Genomic DNA, 20,667 nt, shown 5'->3' with positions numbered 1-20,667 from the left:
GTGAACCGGAAGGGGTTTGGAAAGTTGTTGAATATACCCAAACCCTCGTTTTACAGGTGAGGAAACCATTAACCACGGTGATGCCATGGTTGAACTCAGACCATTCGTTGTGCCTTCCAGAGTAGAACACTTTCTGCTGTCTTAGGAGGGAGGCCTTTGTTGGAGCCAAGTGCTAACTGCTCCAGAAGACAAATGTCCCTTTCAGGCCCTCTTGGGTCCTCTGAATTCCAGGTCATCACGTAGCACAGACAGTTTTCAGCCTTCCTGTCCCTGGACCCTGAAGAAAGAGGGCTTGAAGCCTGCTATGAAGCTCATATGACACGGTGTGGCCACTGCCATGCCCCCAAGAATTATACTGAAGCAAATTTTTGAGCATATTCTCTTGAGGTACTTCTTAGAGGATCTCTAAGGAGGAAGAGAGCCCAACTTCATAATCAAGAACATTGGGTGCCAAGAGGATGCATTGTGAGTCTAAGCCCAGCCCTGGCCCTGGCCCTCCCCATGACACCTGGAGACTTTCAGTTGCAGATATCACAGAACACTGAGGACAAGTCCTTAGTGACAGTTAGAAAGTATCTTTTCTGTTGGTAATAATTGTGCTTTCATGAGCAACTAAGGAGTCGAAAACAGTTTTGCTTTTTGAAAACCTGGTCTGTTTCCCCTGGAATAAGGGTTGAATCCCTTAAGGAAGCCAAAGGTAACTGCATGGCTTTGACTGACAGAGTTGCTGGGGATTTTATAGAGGAATTATTTAAAAGACCAGCCAGGGGGACTTCCCTGGTGGTCCAGTGGTTAAGAGTACGTGCTTCCACTGCAAGGGGGCGTGGGTTTGATCCCTGGTTGGGCAACTAAGATCCCACATGCTGTGTGGCGCATGAGCAGTGACAGATCTGAAGCACTATAATGCAAATAAAAATATTTGATTTCACTGATGAATAACTAATTTAAAATACCTAAATACTGGGCTTCCCTGGTAGCGCAGTGGTTGAGAATCTGCCTGCCAATGCAGGGGACACGGGTTCGAGCCCTGGTCTGGGAAGATCCCACGTGCCGCGGAGCGGCTGGGCCCGTGAGCCACAACTACTGAGCCTGCGCATCTGGAGCCTGTGCTCCGCAACAAGAGAGGCCGCGACAGTGAGAGGCCCGCGCACCGCGATGAAGAGTGGCCCCCACTCGCCGCAACTAGAGAAAGCCCTCACGCAGAAATGAAGACCCAACACAGCCATAAATAATTAAATAAATAAAAATTAAAAAAAAACAACAACACCTAAATACTAAGGAGGTTGAAACCAGCCTGGATGCAGATAGTATCACAACGGAGCATATGCAGTTCCTAGGTGAGAACTGTTGGGGGGGGATCACATCTATGTGCAAGGCGGTCTGCATCCTGTTAGCCCTTGCCTTCAGAGGCTCTAATGAGATTCATGTCCCCATGTAGATAAGTCCCAAGGAAATAAAATTCCATGAACTAATCTCATCTTGGTTTCACTAGGGATAAAGAATGCATTTGAACAAAATAAGGAAGGACAGTTTATTTTTCAGGAAGCTGTAACCATATGTTCCCAGATGCTGCCTTGCTCCAAAACTCAGGGAAAGGAGGCTTAGGCTACTTACTTTGAAAAAAATCCATAGTCAAATTGTTAGTTCTTAGAACAGAGCAACAAGCACTCCGAAATAGTAAATGTTACCAGAACAATAATAAATAATGGCGCAAATGCCCATCTTAAGAAACACGGTCAGTCACGTCTCACGTTGCACAACCAACAGCCACGTGCTCAGGCATTTCTGCAATGATTGAAGACACATCCCGAGAGGTATAAACATCCATCACAGATCCGAGTGTGCATCTCAGGATTCCAGAACCACAGTCTGCTGGTTGTTGACCATTAGTGACATACCAAGTATTCCTGAGATCTCTGCAAGACCTCTGGGTTTGTGCAACGCAACTGAAATACTACTCAGTGTAAGAAAGTACCGGGGGGTAAAATAACCCTTCAGGAAGCCTAATAAAGGAGAAAGAAATGTGCCATTTAAAGCCAAAATTGCTTTCCTGAAGCATGGTCGAATCATACATGAAATACAATGGCCTTTCCCTGCCAGAGGAGTAACAGCTCATTTCTCCTCACGCCCTGGACCCTCGTTTCCTTTAAGTTTATGGCATGTTTAAGTCTACATTATTGGTCCTTCCAAGTGCGTGAACTTATGACAGACTAAAAGGATCCATTTAGCCTGTAAACTGTTGAACACAGAATTGGCACGATTTAGACTAAAACTTGCTCCACTCTGAGGGCACATCATCATCCAGTACGCAGAGATTATCCAGATTAGAACTTATCTGGGCCTTTTGCATCTTCTAGATGCCCACTTGCCCCAGCCTTTCTTTGCAGTTTCATTTCTCCCAGCACTACCAGCAGACCTGTGCTGGGGACACAGATGGAGGTGAAGAGGGTCCTCTATTCATACTAAGAGAGAACGGCAAGTCCTTGCTGAAACTGTCATGGGATTATCTATAGACCCTGAATAAATAGAGCCTCTCCAGTCCCCCACCCCAAGACGCCCTCTAACAAGGACTGTCTGAGGATTGAGCCAAGATGGGAGCCCTGTCCTAGGTTGGGTTAGTCCCAAGCAAACTGTGAAGCAGATGAAAATTAATTTCCCACCATGCTTCTCCCCACACATCCAACCCAGGCTGGGGCAGGGGCCTGCTCCTTCCAAGCACCGGGCAGCAGCCTGGATTGAAAAACTCCACTTACTGAACACAAAGCACAGTTCTACCCCACAGCGTCTGCCTTTTAACCAGGGTGAAAACTGAAGCCAACAACCTGCCAGAGAGACTTAGAGAAAGCTTCAGATGAAGGTAGAGGCCATGTGTGTCCCATTCATGTGTGTATCCCCAGGGCCTGACCCTTCAGAGGAGTTCAATAAATATTTGCTAAATGGATGAATAAATTAGTGAATGACATGACGTGGGGTGGCAGAGCTCGGGCTGCTCTCGGGGCTCGTTTGACAAGAAAGGACTCCAGCAGCAGGAGCTGGGGACAGAGGAGAAGGATCCTTTTGAGTGAGCTGCTCTCTCAGCCCCTACTTCCTGGCCACACACCCCCACCGGGTCTCTAGTGCAGGGGTCGCTCCCCCCAACCCCCCCCCCCCAGCCGTCTGAAGTTCACTCTGTCAGTAGCATCTTACACTTGGCCTGAGACCAGCAGGGTAGAAAATGTCCTCGACCTCAGACTCTGTTGTGCATTTTCCAGGATGGCATTTCGGGTTTGGGTTGTTTTGGGTTGTTTTGTTTGGTTGGTTTTGCTTTTTATAAATAGTGCCTTGAGCTGCTGATAAAGTAGCCTGGTTTCCATGGGTGGCCCTGAGATGCTTGGCATTATTTGGACCTACTCTCTTGTCTTAAATTAGTAACAAGATCAGAGGAATCTGGATATGTTTAGGTTAGGTTTCACGTCTGGATACTGCATATAGGCTGGCATTTGATTCTTTCCTTCTTGTCTTATTTAAGTTCACGGGTATATGAACACCTCCAAGTAGTGAGAAAAGAGGCGGCATGTGGATGAGAGCAAAGCTGTCAGTTCCCATATCTCCCGCCGGCCCAGACAACAGGGAGGTTTTGCCTGCCTCTGTTCCTGTCTTTTGTTGGCTTCAATGTCAGTTTTCTTCTCGTTCTTTATAGAATTATTGACTTCTATGAATTTCATTGTGGATGCCACTGAGTTGGATAGTTCAGTGTATAAGCTAACTTAGAGTTAGCTTATGGTTAACTACCTCCTCTAACTCCTCCCTAGCTTGAACCCTCCTTTCCCATCCTGAGGTTTTCTGGACCTTGCTGCAGGCAGCTACCTGCCTTTCCCCCAGGGCCCTTCCCTGCATCAGGACCCACTGAGCGAGCAGAGCTGCTCCCACCTTCCCAGGGAGCCTGGGTGGGACGGGCCGGTTGTTTTCAAGCATTAGAGAAAAGTCTTCACTGGCAACAGTGGAGAAATCTGCTGATTTGGGGTTTTTACCATAGAAGTGGGCGGAAAGGGAATGTGCTACTCGTTCCTTTCACCTTGACCGTGGTTGCTTGTCTTGGATAAAGTAGCAACCTCCCTCTAAAACTAGCAGTTGTGACCCTTGAGATTGAATGTGCCTATAGCAGCTCTCATTTTTTCAAACCCAGAATGGGGTGACAAAAATCAATTTACTGGAGGTGTTAAGACTGTAGATATTACTGTTGCCGGACGAGAGGCAGCATGGGCCAGTGGGAAGAGGAACTTCATGGTTCTCTCCACTGTCTCGTGGTTCCCATGCTTCCCTGACCTTCTGTGGAGGAAAGACGTGTGAAGACAGGCCCCGATTTGGGTTTCTTTAAACCTAAGAAGTTAGCTCGTATACCTTACCTGCTTCCCTTTAGAGGCATTTGAGACATTGGGACACGTTTGGTATCTGTCGCTTCCCTTCCTTTGTTGGGAAGTGCTCTAAACCAGAAATGATGTAGATGTGGAATCAACTGTGAAAGTAGCATTTTTTTGGCAGCCCCCAAAAAAGCCCCCTCTGCTTTTTTCTCCTGACCTGGTATTAACCCTGAGTGAATGAATGGGCCAGTCTTTAGTCTTTTGTCTCCAAGTTTTCCAATTCAAAGGCATGGAGTGTCCTGTGCCTGGTTCCTTGTGCCTGGTTAAATGGATTTACCAGTTGTATTATCTAGTTTTAACCTTGACAAAAGGGATACATGGCTTGAAAAGACTCCTATAAAGGAACCACGGATTAAAGATAACACTCTAACCATACAGTTTCCAAGAAAACCGAACAAAAATGGCAGAAGTAGCCCTCCTGCTACTCCCACTGCAGAATGTTTGCCAACCACACTACAAGGTCACAGTGTTACAAGGTAGAAACAGTGGCAATCTAATTTGATTTACTAAGCAGTTGGCCAAAAAACCTCCAAAAGTTTTAAAATGTCACTGGGAATCTGGATGAAAATTTACATGTATAATTGTTATGATAAATCTCAAAATCTATTTTGTGCCTTGAACTGTTAAATAATGGTAATAGCCTGTGTAGATAATGTATATGTTAATAAATAAAGAATAAAAAAAAATAAGGATTTGGAGGATATATGTTCAAAATGCTTAGAACCCACTGCTCTAGGAAATGGCATCTTCTGAGGTTGATGGTCAAAGGTTGGTGGCATGTTCAAAGGTAGAGGTGGCCTCAGAGGACAGGCCTGCCTGCAAAGTCTGAGGGAAGATACAGGCCACTGATGAGAAGTAAAGAGCAGGGAGGACATTCTGCACAAACCAGGAGGACAGGAAATCTCCCATCTTTCCAGAGATACGCAGAACTAAGGAAGGACCCAAGGAAAGTGGACGCCACCTCACCAAAGGAACCAGTTCCATCTAGGAGGTGGTTCTAGAGCAAAATGAATACTACAGGGTCACCTGGCCAGATGGAAGCCCATTGGGTCTAGATAACTCATGCCAGCCTCTCCATGCAGAGGTCCAGCATTCCTAGAACACAGACGGGTACATGGTAGATTTTTATTCGAGCCTTTGGCCCCTTGCATTTTATCAGCCTGGTGTGTGGCCTTTTCCAGTTAAGGTGAACAAACTTTAGAGTATCCATCACTTTTCAAGATTTCTGGAAAGGAAAGGCTGATAAGCTCCTGCCACTGCTGCAACATTCATTGGTGCAGGTTTTGCTTTGCAGAAAGGCTCCCGGAAGGGCTGAGCTGCCTGGAGGGGTCACCTTTTTATAACTTACACAAAGGCACCTCTGTGGACCCGCTATGGCCATGACCTTGCTGTGACTTGTGGCCGACTAGAGCCAAAATCAGAAGGAAAAAAAAAAAAAAGATCCAGCAGACAAAATGCTAAGTCTGATGAATTTTCACTTTTCAACCCGGAGTGTGGCTTGGTATAGACCACGGTTAAGTAGGTTCACGCTGCACTCCCTTTCAGTGTTGTTAGAGAGGCCGCTTGAAATCAGATTAGGTGGCGGAGAGAAACCCAGGTGAAAAGTGTGCTGCAATCACCAAGCTCCACCCCAGAGACTGCAGGCATTCGAAAAAAAGAAAGAGTACTTTGATTTTGCTTTCTGACCAAGGCTTTTTTTGGAGGGGTTGCACGCAGGCCGTTTGCTTCCAGAAACTAACAAGCCACATGTTCCCCATTAGTTACATGTGGCCGCTCTTTCCCAAACACTTTCCCTTTGGGGTCCGCACCAAAGAAGGAGAAGCATTCATTGTGACTGGGGCTGGGAGGTGACAAGAGAGCTCTGTGGAGGCTGACACGGGTGTCACCTCCATTTGTGAAGCTGGTAGCAAAGTCATCGAACCCAGCAGCTCCAGAGCCGGGACCGGCTCTGTGGCCGTGTGCTCAGGGTTGCATAGGGCCTGTAAATTGCATGGTAATGGCGGGCGCCTCAGCAGGAATAGACATGTGCTTTGAGTTTTCCCAATGAGTCAGACGCACGCCGCGAGATAAATGCTGATTGCAAGCAGATGTGACGTGCGCTTTTCAAGCGGGACGGGCAGAGGGGGATCGTGTACTGGCATCTTCCACACTCTTTGGGATGACGGACTGACACTTAATGGAGTCTGGTCCCTTAACAAGAAACATTGCGTGGTGGGTGATTTCCCCCCCACCCCGACACCCTTCTTTCTTCCGTAAGAGGAATCTACATTTTAAGCCTTAAATGTAAACGTGTTCTGGCTCCAATTTGTCGGCTGACTCTAATCGCCTCGGAACTTACATAAACTCTAGGTGAGTAATTTCCCCAAGTACGGTGCCCCCTTGGAATGTGTGTGCTGTGAACTCAGATTAAACTTTTAACCTCACATTTTTCTGGGAAGGATTATTATCCGTGTTTTTACTGTTTGAAAAAAAAGACAATCAGAAACTCAAAAATGTCTAGTGCTCTTTCTGTGGTTGAGTTGGTACACCTCTCACGAGCCTGCCTTTTGTGTTGTGTGTGCCCAGAGATCGTGGACACCCTTGGCCCCTAAAATTGGGGATGAGACGGCCTGTTGTGGCAGAATTGAGACTGTAGGGCACCGACACTCTCGCCTTCCTTGTGACCCTCCCAACTGAATTGTGAACTGTTTGTAGGGCCCTGTGCCCTCCCACCTCAACTGCAGAAATCCCGAGTGTCTTTCTGCTGATGCACGCCATGTCCTGTTGCCAAGTGACATGCATAACACGTTCGTCAGCAGAGCAGGAGGTCTGAGTCTTAGGTTTCTGCTGCATTCTTCCACACTTGGCTTTCAATCACCTCATCTCCTTCCAGCAACTGGGTCAGTGCTAGGCTCTCCCAGAGTGTTTGTCGAACCAGTCCCAGACGCCAAGCTTGAAGATACAGCATCTCTTTACAACCTTAGTCCCTGTACTCATTAATCACTTGCTGGGTCCGTCAACTAAATCTGTTAGCCCTTTAATACAAGAGTTTTTTGGACTGAGTTGGCATCAACGTGGAAACAAATGGACTGGCTTATTCTCCCAGGAGCTTCTGGTTATTTGTACTTGCTTTTTGTTGTATGCCTACAAAGAGGCAGCTGGTATGGTGTCCTGGGAGGAAGAGTGGGCTGGGGGTCCAGTATTGGTTCTGCCGCCTTGGTCTGTGTGGCCTTGGTCAAGTCACTGTATCTGACAGGGCTTCAGCTTGTGCATTTGTAAAATGGAGGCGTTGGATTCAGTGGTCTTCCTGTTGAAACAGTAATAATCCCGTTAGTTTTATTGTCAGATTTCGAAGGAAAGCAAACACCAAAGCAAGAGGCAAAAATGGGAAACCTTCAAGGTAGAAAGTAACTGCTTATCGTATTGAACATTGCTGTGCAAGGCCCTTTTAATATGTCGCGATGCAGCATTCTGCTGAGAACACTGTGATGCTCTTTTCATGTTCTATTTCATCATCCTAAGAATATTCTGGATTCTTGAGCAAACGAGAAACACACTATTCTGGCACTGGAAGAACAAAGGGAGGCTGGAGAAGCATCGTTTCCACCCCAGTGTTTGGAAAATCGATTGAGTAATTGGTTTCTGGTGTTAACTTTCCTTTGCGGTCATATGCATAGATATTTGCCCCCAGGATACCACGCTGCCTCCCATCCCCCTTCCTGGGCCCCTCTCCTCTGGCCTAGAGAATCACAAACCAGAATCAGCTGCACTTTTTTCTGTTTCTGGCTTCCCATGATTGCTGTTCTGGTGTTAGCCTCACCAATGGCAAACAGCTGAAACTGACCAAGTAGCAAATGCCATAGGTGGTAGTGGAGCGGGACGGCGGGAGCATCCAAGTATTGCTGTCTCTAGAGTTGGAGGATTGGGGTCTGCTCTGAGGACCGGTATCCCACACTCTGGAAGACAGCATCACCTGCACTTGTGCTTCTAGCAACCACCACCAGGTTGCGAGTGTTGAAATGCATTTTGTTATCAACCTTGGTGACAAGCATCAGAAGGGTCCCGCGTGCTGGTGCTGGAACAGGAGCGCTCATTTACTCGTTAATTTTACAAATGGTTGTGAAGCACCTGTTGTACATCTGGAACTTTGTAGATACAAAGACAAGTGCAAATGGCATTGCCTTCCAGGGGTTTATGATCTAGCAAAGGACAGAGGGGTGTACCTGGTCTACTGTATAATGTATGTGATAAGCTGATGGTGTGGATGAAAAGCTGTACAGGAACAGAGACGGGAACTCTGCGTTCTGCCAGGCTTTTGCTTGACTGAGAGACAGGCAGAGGGTATTCCAGGCAGGGGAACCTACACAGGCAGGTGTAGAACAACACGAAAGAGCACAACACCGTGAAGGCATGACGTGGCTCAGTGTGACTGGAGCACAAATTCAAGGTAAAAAGTGGCCACAGACAAGGCTGGAAAGGCAGATTGGGATCTGAAGAGGCTTATGCAGGGCCAATGAGTTCCATACACATTTGTTCTCAAAAAGGTTCAGGGGGGTTTACCCCAACACACACTACATAGACAAGAAATTAAAGTGTAGGGAATATAAGGGATGAAAAATAATATAAGACCATGAACAGTTAGTTCATATAGAGTTTATGTACCGTTAGTTGTTAGGGGTGGGACAAAAATTGACTCTGAGCTTCCTAGATGTCAAAGCAAAAAGGGAACTGTGAACTTTGCTATACCCATATGAAAAAAAGCCAGTTGCTCAAAAGAAACAGGCTTTTGCTGGAACTAAGAGCCAAGGGAAATTTCTCCATTGATTCTCATCGAAGGCTCAATGTGGGGACACAGTGGAAATATCTTCCCTGCACTAGCAATTTTTATAGGACTGTTTCTTGTAATGTCCCTCAATGCAAGCCAATGGCATACTGCCAAAGTGTAATTCAGTAAAACCAGCTGAACACAGGGCCAGAACGATTCAGCCTAAGCCTGCAGCTTTTCCATGGTTTGGCTTGGTGTGCGGATACAATTTAGGGTATCTAGAGAAATAGAAGTTCTTCATATCTTTTAGGCAATCATCCATGAATATTATTTCTTACAATGGGGCTCCTAAAAAGTATTGGACAGCAGGCAGTGAACTTGAGCTTCCATTCATTGGCAGAGACCTCAAGAACAAAAGAATTTGAACTTTGGGTTATGTAACAAAGAAAAACAATATTTTTCCAAAGATGTTTAATCATGGAAGGAAAGTAATTGGTTATCCCGGACTAATAGTGCAATCCCATGGCTCGGCTCCAACTGACCTGGAATTAAGGCTGGGTTGCTAAGTAGAGTTCCCTGACCTGCCGGCACGAGTATTGCTGTGAATCTAGGTTGAAGGTGGTAGCATAAAAAGTCCTCACATTACAGAAGTAAAGCTGTGGGTTGAGCATCTTTTGAGATTTGGTTCTTTTCCTTAGCGGCTAAAGTAATTGTGTGAAGTACAAACCTAGGTCCAAGAGGCTGATGTGTGTGTGTGTGTGTATGTGTGTTGCTTAGGTCTCAGAAGGCCTGTGGCATTCACCAAATAGCATCTAAGGTAAAAGTGTAAATTTTGCCAAACATAAATCAATCCCAAATATTTATACAACATAGTACAACTCGTAAAATGTATTCCCATTGTTCCCATCCAGTATCTAAGTTGAATTGCATAAAAACCTTGAGCAGGCCTGGTATGATTATCCCATCAGACAGATGGGAAAACAGAGGCTTGATCAAGTTGGCATGGATGTGAGGTGGGAGAACCAGGATCGTAACCCAGGTCTTTTGATTTTAGTATAGGTATTGTTCTACCTTCCCAGGCCCAACTGACTTACCCAAAGGACCAGTGAGCTGTAGGTCGTGATGACCATGCTCAGCAGCCACCAGGCTAGGGTAGCGCCTGTTGGGAAAAATTCCAAACACTGTAGGGTTGGAAGTCTCCCTGCAGTTAACTCAGAAAAAATATCAACTCCTTAGGCAGGAATGCTAAAGGGAAGCATCTGTTCATGGGAGGAAGAGCACGCTCTAGTTGCTGGACCCCACGCATGGCCCCAGGTATACACTGGGCAGAGACAATCCAAGGATTTGTTCTTTCACCCTTCTATTTACCAAACATACATACATGTTGCCATACATGAGTGTGTGGACGTGTATATTCTCGGTATAATGCAAGAGTAGCTTCAAACATGGGAGAAACTTTAAATAATCTTACCTATTGGTATTCAGTGACCAAATCTTCTCAAAGCTAACTTACTTATTGTAAATATGAGGATGAACTTGAACTCTGTATGTTGTAATAATTGCTTTTCGGAGTACTCTACTTAAGTGGAGGCATTGCCACCTCTTTTCTACTTTTTCATTGAACATCTAAAGAGCTAACTCGTATCTAGTTACTTTGGTGTGCATATACTTTGGTGTTACTTTTGTGGATATAGACTGTTTTCACTTGATTCTCCCTGAAAGTACAAAGAGGGGGTGAAATTCAGACATCAATGCCACCACTGATACAATGCACTAAATTGTACGCTAGGGTCCCAAAAGACAGCACTCTCCTCCAGATCAGCAAAATTACTTATAACTAGAGAGCCATAAGCACTCAAAAGGATGATTTCAATATAGCACCAAATATCCCCAGTTTATAGCCAGGGAGGAGATTCCAGATCTCAGAATGGTGGGCAGACCTGGTAACTCAACACATTGTTACGTATTCACTGAAAAACCGAGACACTTTTGATGCAGTTACTTGCCAAAGGTTCCCAAAAGCAACCCATCCCCAAATTGATCAGGATAAAATGTTCCAGAATGTTCTTCCCTGTTCTCTGTTAGGGCACACACGTTACCACTTACCTCTTTCCAGTTGGCACCTGCACACACTCCCAAAATGAGAGGATATATCATCTCCTGAGTCTCTTTCAGTTCAAAACTTGGGAGTTTACTGGTTCTACAAGACGAAAGCAGCTACACACCAAAGAGCTTGCTTCTCTCCAGCCTCCCAAATTGTTAGAGTTTATGTTAATTCAGTGGAAACAAAACACTTTGACAGCCAAACTTGAGACTGGTTTGGGAAACCCATTGTTTAGAAATGGCTTTGCAATACAACTGGAAATTCAGGTTAAAAAAGAAAGAAGAACAAAAGAAAAAAAGAGTGGAACCAGTTCCCTGTCAACACAGCTCCCTACACGGTTGGTTACTTCCTGAAAAACACCAGTTTGCTGCTGTGGGGACAATGTCTGTCCCACCAGTGTAGCAGCAAGGGGTGTCCAGGTGCCTTCTGTGACCTGCTGCTAAACAGTGACAAAAGCATTAGGAAAGCAGAGCCTTCTTCACTCTCAGGGATTATAACACATGCGCCAAAGGAGTCCTTGCCTCTGTTATTGTTTTCATCTTTGAGCACAGAAAAGAGTCATTTGCTGAATGATCCTTAGTGCCAGGAAATAGATAATGGAACATCTCCAAAAACCTCTGGGTCCCAGAGAGTAGTTTCTGCTTCAAAAAATTCCAATTCAAGTTTCTCATCTTGCTTCTTGTTCAGAAATAGCTCATAGGGGGAAAGGTATAGGCCATCTCTGCTTCCATAACAAACCACGGTTTGGGTAACAGGACTCACTTCCCTTCCCAGATTTTGGGAGCATCTGAGGCCTGCTCTTGGAGAATGCAGATGTGATTGGGAGCAGTGTCGCCCCCTGCTGGGCAAAGCACTTCTAGGTCCTGGAAACTGCCACAGGTTGAGGTGGCACCTGTGAAACAAGAGTCTGGCAGTGTGTTCACGCAGTGTTTTGTTTTCTTTTGTTTTTATTTGTGCTTTTAGTGTTAAAGAAAAAAATTCTATTGGGAGCTTATCTTTGACCTTTCACTTAGAACAAAAGCCACTCATCAGAGAGCTATAGATGAGGTTTATGGATACCATGGCGGAAAATGAATTCCCATTTGTGGCCTGATCTGTGAGTGTGATTCTGACCACGAATGAGATTTACACATCCACTGGCCAGGCTCGGGGATTAGCAATTTTTCAGAAGTACCACGCCAAGTTGCCAGCTCCATTCTTCAGGCTTGAGGCTGTGGGTGGCACTGAGTGAGCTTGATTCTCTCCGGGAGTAGGGTGAGGGAAGAGGAGGATTATTCTGAATTAGTGGAGGAAGACCAGGGATGACTTTATTTGTGACTTGTGGTTGGGTTTAAGAAACTCAAAGGGTGCTTTAGGATCTACAGCACTATCTCGTTTTAAAAATTGGCTGTATAGTTTTCTGTAGCATGGTTCTGTCTGTGTATGGGTTTGGGTGTGTGTGAAATGGATATATGTATCTTGCTTTTCAAACATTCTTTCCCAATTCTCCCTAAAATAAGTTCCTTTCCAAAGTTATATTGGCTGAAAGTGTATCAGTATAAATTCAATGATAACAATAAGCTCATCTTTTCAATTGTTAATACTCTTTGGAGAGTTGTGGTGAGTTGGTCTATCTTCACACTAAATTGTGAATAATGTGATCATGTTGCTTTCCTTCTAATGCCTGGCTTACACGCTGTCCAGGAGAGGGAGTGTATGTTGTCGGATGAAGAGGTACTTGGAGCGAGGAATTTCCAGTAGCTGGCAGGCACATGAGCCTATGAGGATGCAGAAAGTATGCTCAGAAGAAAGAAGGGCAATGCAGAGATACAGGCAGGAGGCCTCCAAAGATAAACTTCTACTCGTGTTGAAAATGTGAACAAAGCTGACCCTGGTTTGGGGAGGGGAAGGTGTGTGCTCTCCCAAGGGTTCTTTGACCAAAAAGAACGGGAGATAAAGGTAGGTGAGAATCTTATCAGCACAGTCAGTTATGGCAACTGCTGATGTGTCAGCTCCTGTTCAGATTTCCCTGGTAAACAGATTTCGTGGCAAAAGCTAGTTTTCATGTCACGTTAATTAGTTGCCAGGAATACCTTCAGTTGTTTCCCCAGCGCATCCCTGTTTAGTCCATGTCTCTGACATACCGGCTCTCTCGGACATGAGTGGCCACAGGTAGTTAATGAAATGACTTCAGCGTATCTAAACGGACGTTTACAAACTTCACTGGATGTGTGGTTGACATCTGGGGAGACCCACACATACAGAAACTTTGAGTGACTCTCTTTATAAAGAGGCGGGTGGGTGATTGCGCACTCCCGCTTGGAAGCCACGTGTGCATGCGCAGTAATGGTGGCGCCATGCTAATTAAGACTAATGGCCAAAAGAGCCATTGCCGATGATCCAATTAGGCGGATGGAGTTAGAGATTACACAGATAACTCTAAGACATCAATCTAGTTCAGTTTTACAAGGCCTCTATTTAAAATGAGGTGGTATTTGACTATAATAAAATAGCATAATAAGTCGTTTACTAGGTCTTGCCATTGTCGAAGCTGAGGGCTACTAACAGCCTTAAAAGTTACCATTTAAGCTGGATTTTTTTGTTTCAAGGACTAATTATGTTGATGGCTTATTACCAAGTTCTTTTTGTTCCGTATGCCTCCTGCTGTCCAGTTGAGACTGTTTTACAGTTCATTAGCCCCTTGACTAGAAGGTAGAATGGAAGAAGGTAAAATTCAAATCCTTCTGCCTAGCAGCAGATCTGGTAAACTATTTTGTGGAGAAGATACTGAAACTGTTGACTGAAACAGACCTTTGTGTTCCCGTGGATTAAATTTTCCTTTGATTTCCCTGGGTTCCTGATGTTGGAGAGAGCTAATAACTAGCTGAACTGATTATTTCTTGGGAGGGTAAAAAGTAAAGTCAGCAGGCTTCTGCTTTATAGGACATTAATTTTGTCACGTGGAAGGAAAGACACTGATAAACCCAACAAGATAGTGAAGCTTTTAAAAATTACACATGGTTTGTACTGTGGTTATACTCATCAAAATGAGCTTTGCTTAACTCTGTAAATGTTGTCAACAAAGAGTCTGACATTTCCTAGAGCACATGATTTTTAAGAGCTATGAAAATACATATACGGTTGTATCTGAATCAATGGTGCCATGAGATTGATCAGTTCTCCAGTGTGACATAGGGAAACATCACCAAGAGATTGCTCTATGGCGTAGAAGCCTTCAAACATTTAAGTAGGGAGAGACACATCACAATGTTTTACTGGTGCGAATTTCCTCATGAGGCTTAGATTATGAGCAGAAGTTCCTCTGCCTCTTGCCATTAAGCTTGGATTTGGGGGAGAACGAGGGTGTGAGAGGATGAACAAGAGCCAGGAAGGGTGCGGGAGCCTCAGTTCACTTTTTGCTTTTGCGAAGGCACCCCTTCTAGTCACTGCTACATGATCAATTCCTCAGGGTGCTCTTTAGTTTCGTGTCCTGATACAAGAGAACACCAGCTTAAAGCAGGATATACTTTATCCCTCTTGGAAAAAGAAATAACAAATCATTAAGGCCACAGCTCACAGGGGCCCAAGTTTATTGGCAATAAAAGGCAGCTGTGTTGACAACACTACCAATTAATCTGCCAGAAGCAAGCATGTCACTGTTAGAAAACAGGGCTGGAGGCATCCAGGGATCTATATAAAGCGTAGACACCAGTCTTAAACAACAGGGGCAGCAATGTGGCACCCACCCTGCAGCAGATGAAGTAAGTTCTGCATTCTTTGTCCAAGAAAACTCCTTACTATGTAGAAAAACCCCCAGCCTGAGTCAGGTATACACCTGGCCTCTTCCCGAGGCACTGGGTCCCTCAAAGGTGCTGGTAGGAACAGAAAAAAAAAAATTGGGGAGTTAAATTTTTTGAGCACCTTGGGCATTTTCAGTTATGCTATTTCACTCAATCTTCACAATTACACTGCTGGGGAAGTATAAGCATCTTAGTGTCCACAGGTGAGGAAACTGAGGCACAGAGTTTCCCAATTCAGGTCTCCCTGGTTCCCGTATCCATTCTTCTCCCATGACAATGTGTATTTACAGATGAAGCATCAAGAAATGCTTGTTCTAGACCTGGCTGCCATGAGTTCATGGTGTGCCTTTGGGTAAGTCTCATAACTTCCCTGAGCCTCAGGTTTGTATCTGAAAAATAAGATGTTATTCTTCCAAAACTATGCATGTTCTTACCATACGATCCAGCAATCACACTCCTTGGTATTTACCCAGAGGAATTGAAAACCTGCATCTGTGTCCACACAAAAGCCTGCACACAGATGTTTATATCAGCTTTATTCATAATTGCCAAAACTTGGAAGCAACCAAGTTGCCCTTCAGTAGGTGAATGGATAAATAAACTGTGGTACCAGCAGATGATGGAATATTATTCACCACTAAAAAGAAATGAGCTATTAAGTCATGAAAAGACATGGAAGAAGCTTAAATGCACATTAAGTGAAAGGAGTCAATGAGAAAAGACTACATACTTTATGATTCCAACCATATGACATTCTGGAAAAGGCAAAACTATGGAGACAGTAAAAAGATCAGAGGTTGCCAGGGGATATGGGGGAGGGAGGGACGAATAGGCGGAGCAGAGGATTTTTAGGGCAGTGAAACTACTGTGTGTGATACCATTATGATGGCTACGGGTCATTATACATTTGTCCAAACCCACAGAATATACAACCCCAAGAATGAACTCTAATGTGAACTGTGGGCTTTGGGTGATGACGTGTCCATGCAGGTTTGTCAGCTGTAAGAAATGTACCATCTGGTGGGGGCCGTTGATAATGGGGGAGGCTGTGCATGTGGAGGGGTGGGCAGGAAGTACGTGGAAAATCTCTGTTATCGTCCCTTCAGTTTTACTGTGAACTTAAAACTACTCTAAAGCATAAAGTCTTAATTGCAAACAAATTTAAATGAAAGGATAGAAACTCAAAGGTTTCTTACTTAAGTGTTTCTCCAACTTTAATGAGCACGGGAATCACCTGAGGATCTTGTTAAGATGCAGATTCTGACTCAGTAGGTCTGGGAGAGGCCTGAGGGTCTGCATCTAACAAACTTCAGGTGATGCTGATGCTGGTGCAGGAACGGAGGTCATAGAGCATCATCACCCCGGGATTCCAAGATGGCAGCCACCAGGTCTTCCACTCACCGCTGCAGGCTTGCGTTTGGTAGGTGCCTTGCATACTTGCTTTTCAATAGTGTTAGAGACATTGGATCTGCTTAGTAGAGTAAGTGGCTCAAAGTAAGGGACGTTTTTAACTTTAGCTGCTCAGTGATTCTGCAGTTTCCTGAAGGCTCCATCCTTCAAGGGCCAAACCAGAGCCTGGCCTTCTCCTCCACCCGCACCCCACCGCCACCCCATGGCAGAGTCCCTGGTAATCCTCTCTCCACAGTGGGCTTATTCACCCTACCTCTATCTATCCACAGCTCACTCTGATTGACATGTTCCAGAATGAGACCAACCTTAAAGGACACCTGGTAAATACCATTAAGAAGCACCTTACTCTTCCAAAGATTTTATTTATTTTTGCAGTTTAAATCACATCCTCCCCATGTACACTGACATGTAAAGTTTCTTCTTCTCCACTCCGACACCCCTCTTTGTTCTGGTAACCAATACAGCACTTTATTAGCCGTCTATGATGGCTCTGTGCATTTTTTCCTTGTGCAGTGGTAGTTCCTGCTCTTAGGAATGGTTGCAGAGGCCAGAGGCCAGATTCTCATAATCTCTATGGGGAAACATATTCATAAACTCAAGACAAAAATATGGCATGAATTCAGAATTTCTTTTCTTTCTGTCGTTTTTTAAATCCCATTTTAAACCACTTGTTTAGAGTTGGATCTAATTAGAGTACTTCAGAAATAAGGGCTTACTGTGTTGAACCTATAAAGAAGCGGCTACTATTTTTTTAACCTGATCTTTTCTTATAATGCCCAAAAGGACAACACTATGTATTTTGTACCACTGTCAAGGGACAAAGACAGCTCCAAATATTTGACCTAGATAAACAGATTACCATTCATTTCATCTGAAAATATAGGGATAATTAACTTGGACAACCATATAAACAGCAGGGGTCTCCTCCTGAGTGTCTGCCTTCTTAAATCAGCAGATAGCCTCCCAGAGAGCTGCCACGGCGGGGCCATTCAGCTGCCTCTTTTATTGCTCTATTTCCCATTGTTCTAATGAACTGTATGGTATTGTGGAAAGAACTTCTGGGCATTTCAGTCTTCTGGGCTTTATTCCTAAGTCCCAGTCCACTCATGTTTATCCATTTGGTAAGGTTTGCAATGGATTTGTTCTCCTGAGTTAAACAAAATTTTTTTTCTTCATTGTGCAAAGTTGTGATTTAGTCCGTTATTAGTCATTGAGCCCTTGGAACCAAAGACATCTGGAATCACAGAGTTACAGCGGACCCGAAGGGTCACGTGGTCTAATCCCCTGTCCGATGCCTGATTTCCCTGTAGATTCCCTGCCCGATGGGCTTCACCATAGTCTGTGTTCGAACCTGTTCAGCCACAGGTTATAAGTTAGTCTTTGCAGAGTTCTCATACGAAAGTTCTTCCGAGTTGGAGCTGAAATCCATTTCTCTCTAGTTCCCACCCTTTGATAGCAATGCAGAGAAAACAACAGAACGATTTCCTCTTACACCTGACAGGGCCTCAGGGATTTTAAGTACAAGTTATACTCCCCTGAGTCGCCTCTCTTTCCTTTGCCAGTTGTCCTTATGTCAGAGATCAGACTCTTCACCATCCTGGTCACTCTTTGAACAGGCTCCTACCTCACCAACCTTCCTCAGGTTCGTGGCCCAGAACTGGTACTGTCCTTCAGGTTGGAATGGGACAGGCCTTCTGGAGCAGTAGTTCTCAACCTTAGCTGCGTGTTGGAATCACCTGGACGGTGCCTGCGCCCCACATTCGGAGATGCTGATTTCATTGACCTGGGGTGTGGTCTGAGCACCAAGATTTGTATAAACTTCTGGGGAAATACCAAATGTAGCTGAGGTTGAGAACGAGTATTCTAAAGTCTTTACCCATCAGAGGCATTGCTGGCCTCCCAGGCTGAGTGTGGAGAAGGGATGAGAATGGGAGAGGGTGTTAGGGTCGAGGAGGGGCTACAGCCTATTGTTGAAAATTGGTAGGTCTCTCCATAAGCTGGAACTCATACTTGTTTCTTGGGTTTTAGATTCTCATCTTGAAGTTTTTTTGCATTGATACAAAACCAATATAATCATAACTTAAGTTTCACAGCTGAGCTAGCTGAGCTCATGTTTTTGTGTTTCATGTCTTAGTTATCATGTTTCTGGCACATATTTTATTTCGCTCTCTGGGATGCTGTGATGAGACATTTGGGGGGTTGGGATGTGGGGAGGTATACATCTCCCTCCTGAGAGATCACTCCCCTCCATCACACTACCTTATGACACTTGAGCTGCACCAGATCACTAACTCAAGGTGAATTTGCTATGCACTTTAACTCCTAGGTCTTTTTACTTCTAAACCATTACACCCCATCTTTTTTTGGCAAATGCTTTTTGTTTTTAAATTAAAAAATTCACCTTTAATATTGATAAAGGCTAGGTGGGAGGATATGGCTTAGGTGTGCCACAGCAGTGAGCTTCCCAATCCTGGACTCCAGAATTAGCTAGACTTTCCTGTGAAGTCACAGGAAGTGCTGGAAAACCACAGGCTTCCCATGTGGGGACTGTCGTGTAAAACCTGCAGCATGGAGGCACAGACCAGAAAGTGTGTTCTCTGCAGATACCTCCAAAGAGGAATTGCATTTTAAAAGGAGAGAAGAAGAGGAAACTACAATACATTGACTTAATATGTGCCACATTCACTGTATTCATTGGCAATGCATGGTCTCCTTTAACCTATACAATAATCCTGTGATGTGCATGTAATTATGCCCATTTTACAGATGAGGAAAATGGGGGCTCAGAGGGACTTAAGCACTAATCAGTGGGGTGTCAGGATGAAAGTGAGAGTCATGCCCTTTCCACCACACCATCTTGCTAGGGTAAGGAAGGCCCTCCATCCTACTGCATTTCATTGTGTTGGGTTTGCTCCAGAGTTCCAGTCTTTCAGTCATTCTGAATCCTCTTTCTTTGTGCCGTGCACTTGCTAGGTTCGGGAAACCTACTCCATTGTGATGAGATGCAGAACTCTTAGAAGACACTCATCCTGTCTTTGAGCAATTTGCTCTGTAAAGTAGTAAGTCAGACAATGTGCTTGTGAAACTAATTGATCCTATATTCTTGACCCTGTGCATGAAAAGTAGAAAGAAAAAGGGATTTTTTCCCCCTGAGTGTGTCTGAATGATTTGCATAGGTAGTCCCCAACTTGGAACAGGAAAGGTGATTTGCAAGGCAGATGTTTGATCATTTAAAGATATATTTTGCCCAAGAAATAATATTTTCTCTTCTGGCCATCTGCATTGCCTTTTTAAACCATGGTATACCATACGTGGTGATGAAAATACTATTCCACCTCCATCATGAGTATACTGCCGATTATTATATTCCTGTCTCCCGCATGGTGGCAAGTAGCTTTTTTCAGATCCCTAGATGATCACAGACCTGGTATGCTTGTTAAATATGCCCAGTAATGAGTTCTTGACATTCATAAATCCAGCAATTATTTTCCTGATGAGAGGTGAAGTGTTTTAATAGAATGCAGAACCAAATTTCAGAACTGCAGAACATTTGAGATTTAGATACCCCTTTTTCCTCCCGTCAGTTTCACGCCAGACTTATTGACAATTAAGGTTTTGGAGCAGAATTATGTCTCAGTATGATGGACTATTTAAAAAATTCCTTCATACGTAAATACCCACTTCTGCGCTTTTTCACGTATGCTTTGGAATGCAAGATGTCCCTTTCTGCACTTACCTGCCTTTCTCTGAGGCTGGTTCCACTGGCTTTGACATTTATTAAAGTCTCAACTGCTTATCCCAGCAACTTTGACATTGGGTGGCTCTTTGGGAAAGGGCTAATTAAAAATGGAATTAAAATTGATGGAAATAGGGGACTTCCCTGGCGGTCCAGTGGTTAAGACTCCGAGCTTCCAATGCAGGGGCCACGGGTTCCACCTCTGGTTGGGGAACTAAGATCCCACATGCTGCGCAGTGTGGCCAAAAAAAAAAAATTGATATAATAAATGGCTCTTTACGTAGGATGACCTGATAAGGGCCATTTTCCCAGGAAGCTGGAAGGGGACCAGGTGTGAGACTCTGCACAAGACCCTGCACCTCCCTCTCTCTGCTCTCACTCACTCTGATCTGCTCTCCTCTCTCAGACAATGTAGCCTCTGCCTGAGTTGAAGCTGAGGCCTGTGCATATGAGGTCTCCAAGCACTTGAAGCCATTCATTTCCAAGTTTTAGAC

General features: G+C 44.6%; 1 protein-coding gene across 2 annotated transcripts in view; it reads left to right on the top strand.

Moving 5' to 3' along the window:
- Positions 1 to 20,667, top strand: part of COLEC12 (collectin subfamily member 12) — a 196,541-nt gene that overhangs the window by 103,578 nt on the left and 72,296 nt on the right. The window contains exon 1 of one of the 2 annotated variants that reach the window (XM_057527293.1): positions 6,528 to 6,749. The exons of the other annotated variant lie outside the window; for it this stretch is intronic. The gene's annotated coding sequence lies outside the window, so the exon portion shown is untranslated. Of the gene's footprint in view, positions 1 to 6,527; positions 6,750 to 20,667 lie in introns of those variants that run through there. 2 annotated transcript variants of the gene reach the window in all.

Source organism: Balaenoptera acutorostrata, chromosome 13 (assembly GCF_949987535.1).
Source record: "Balaenoptera acutorostrata chromosome 13, mBalAcu1.1, whole genome shotgun sequence".
In the NCBI taxonomy this organism is placed as follows: Eukaryota; Metazoa; Chordata; class Mammalia; order Artiodactyla; family Balaenopteridae; genus Balaenoptera; species Balaenoptera acutorostrata.
This window is presented reverse-complemented; position numbering and strand designations above follow the sequence as displayed.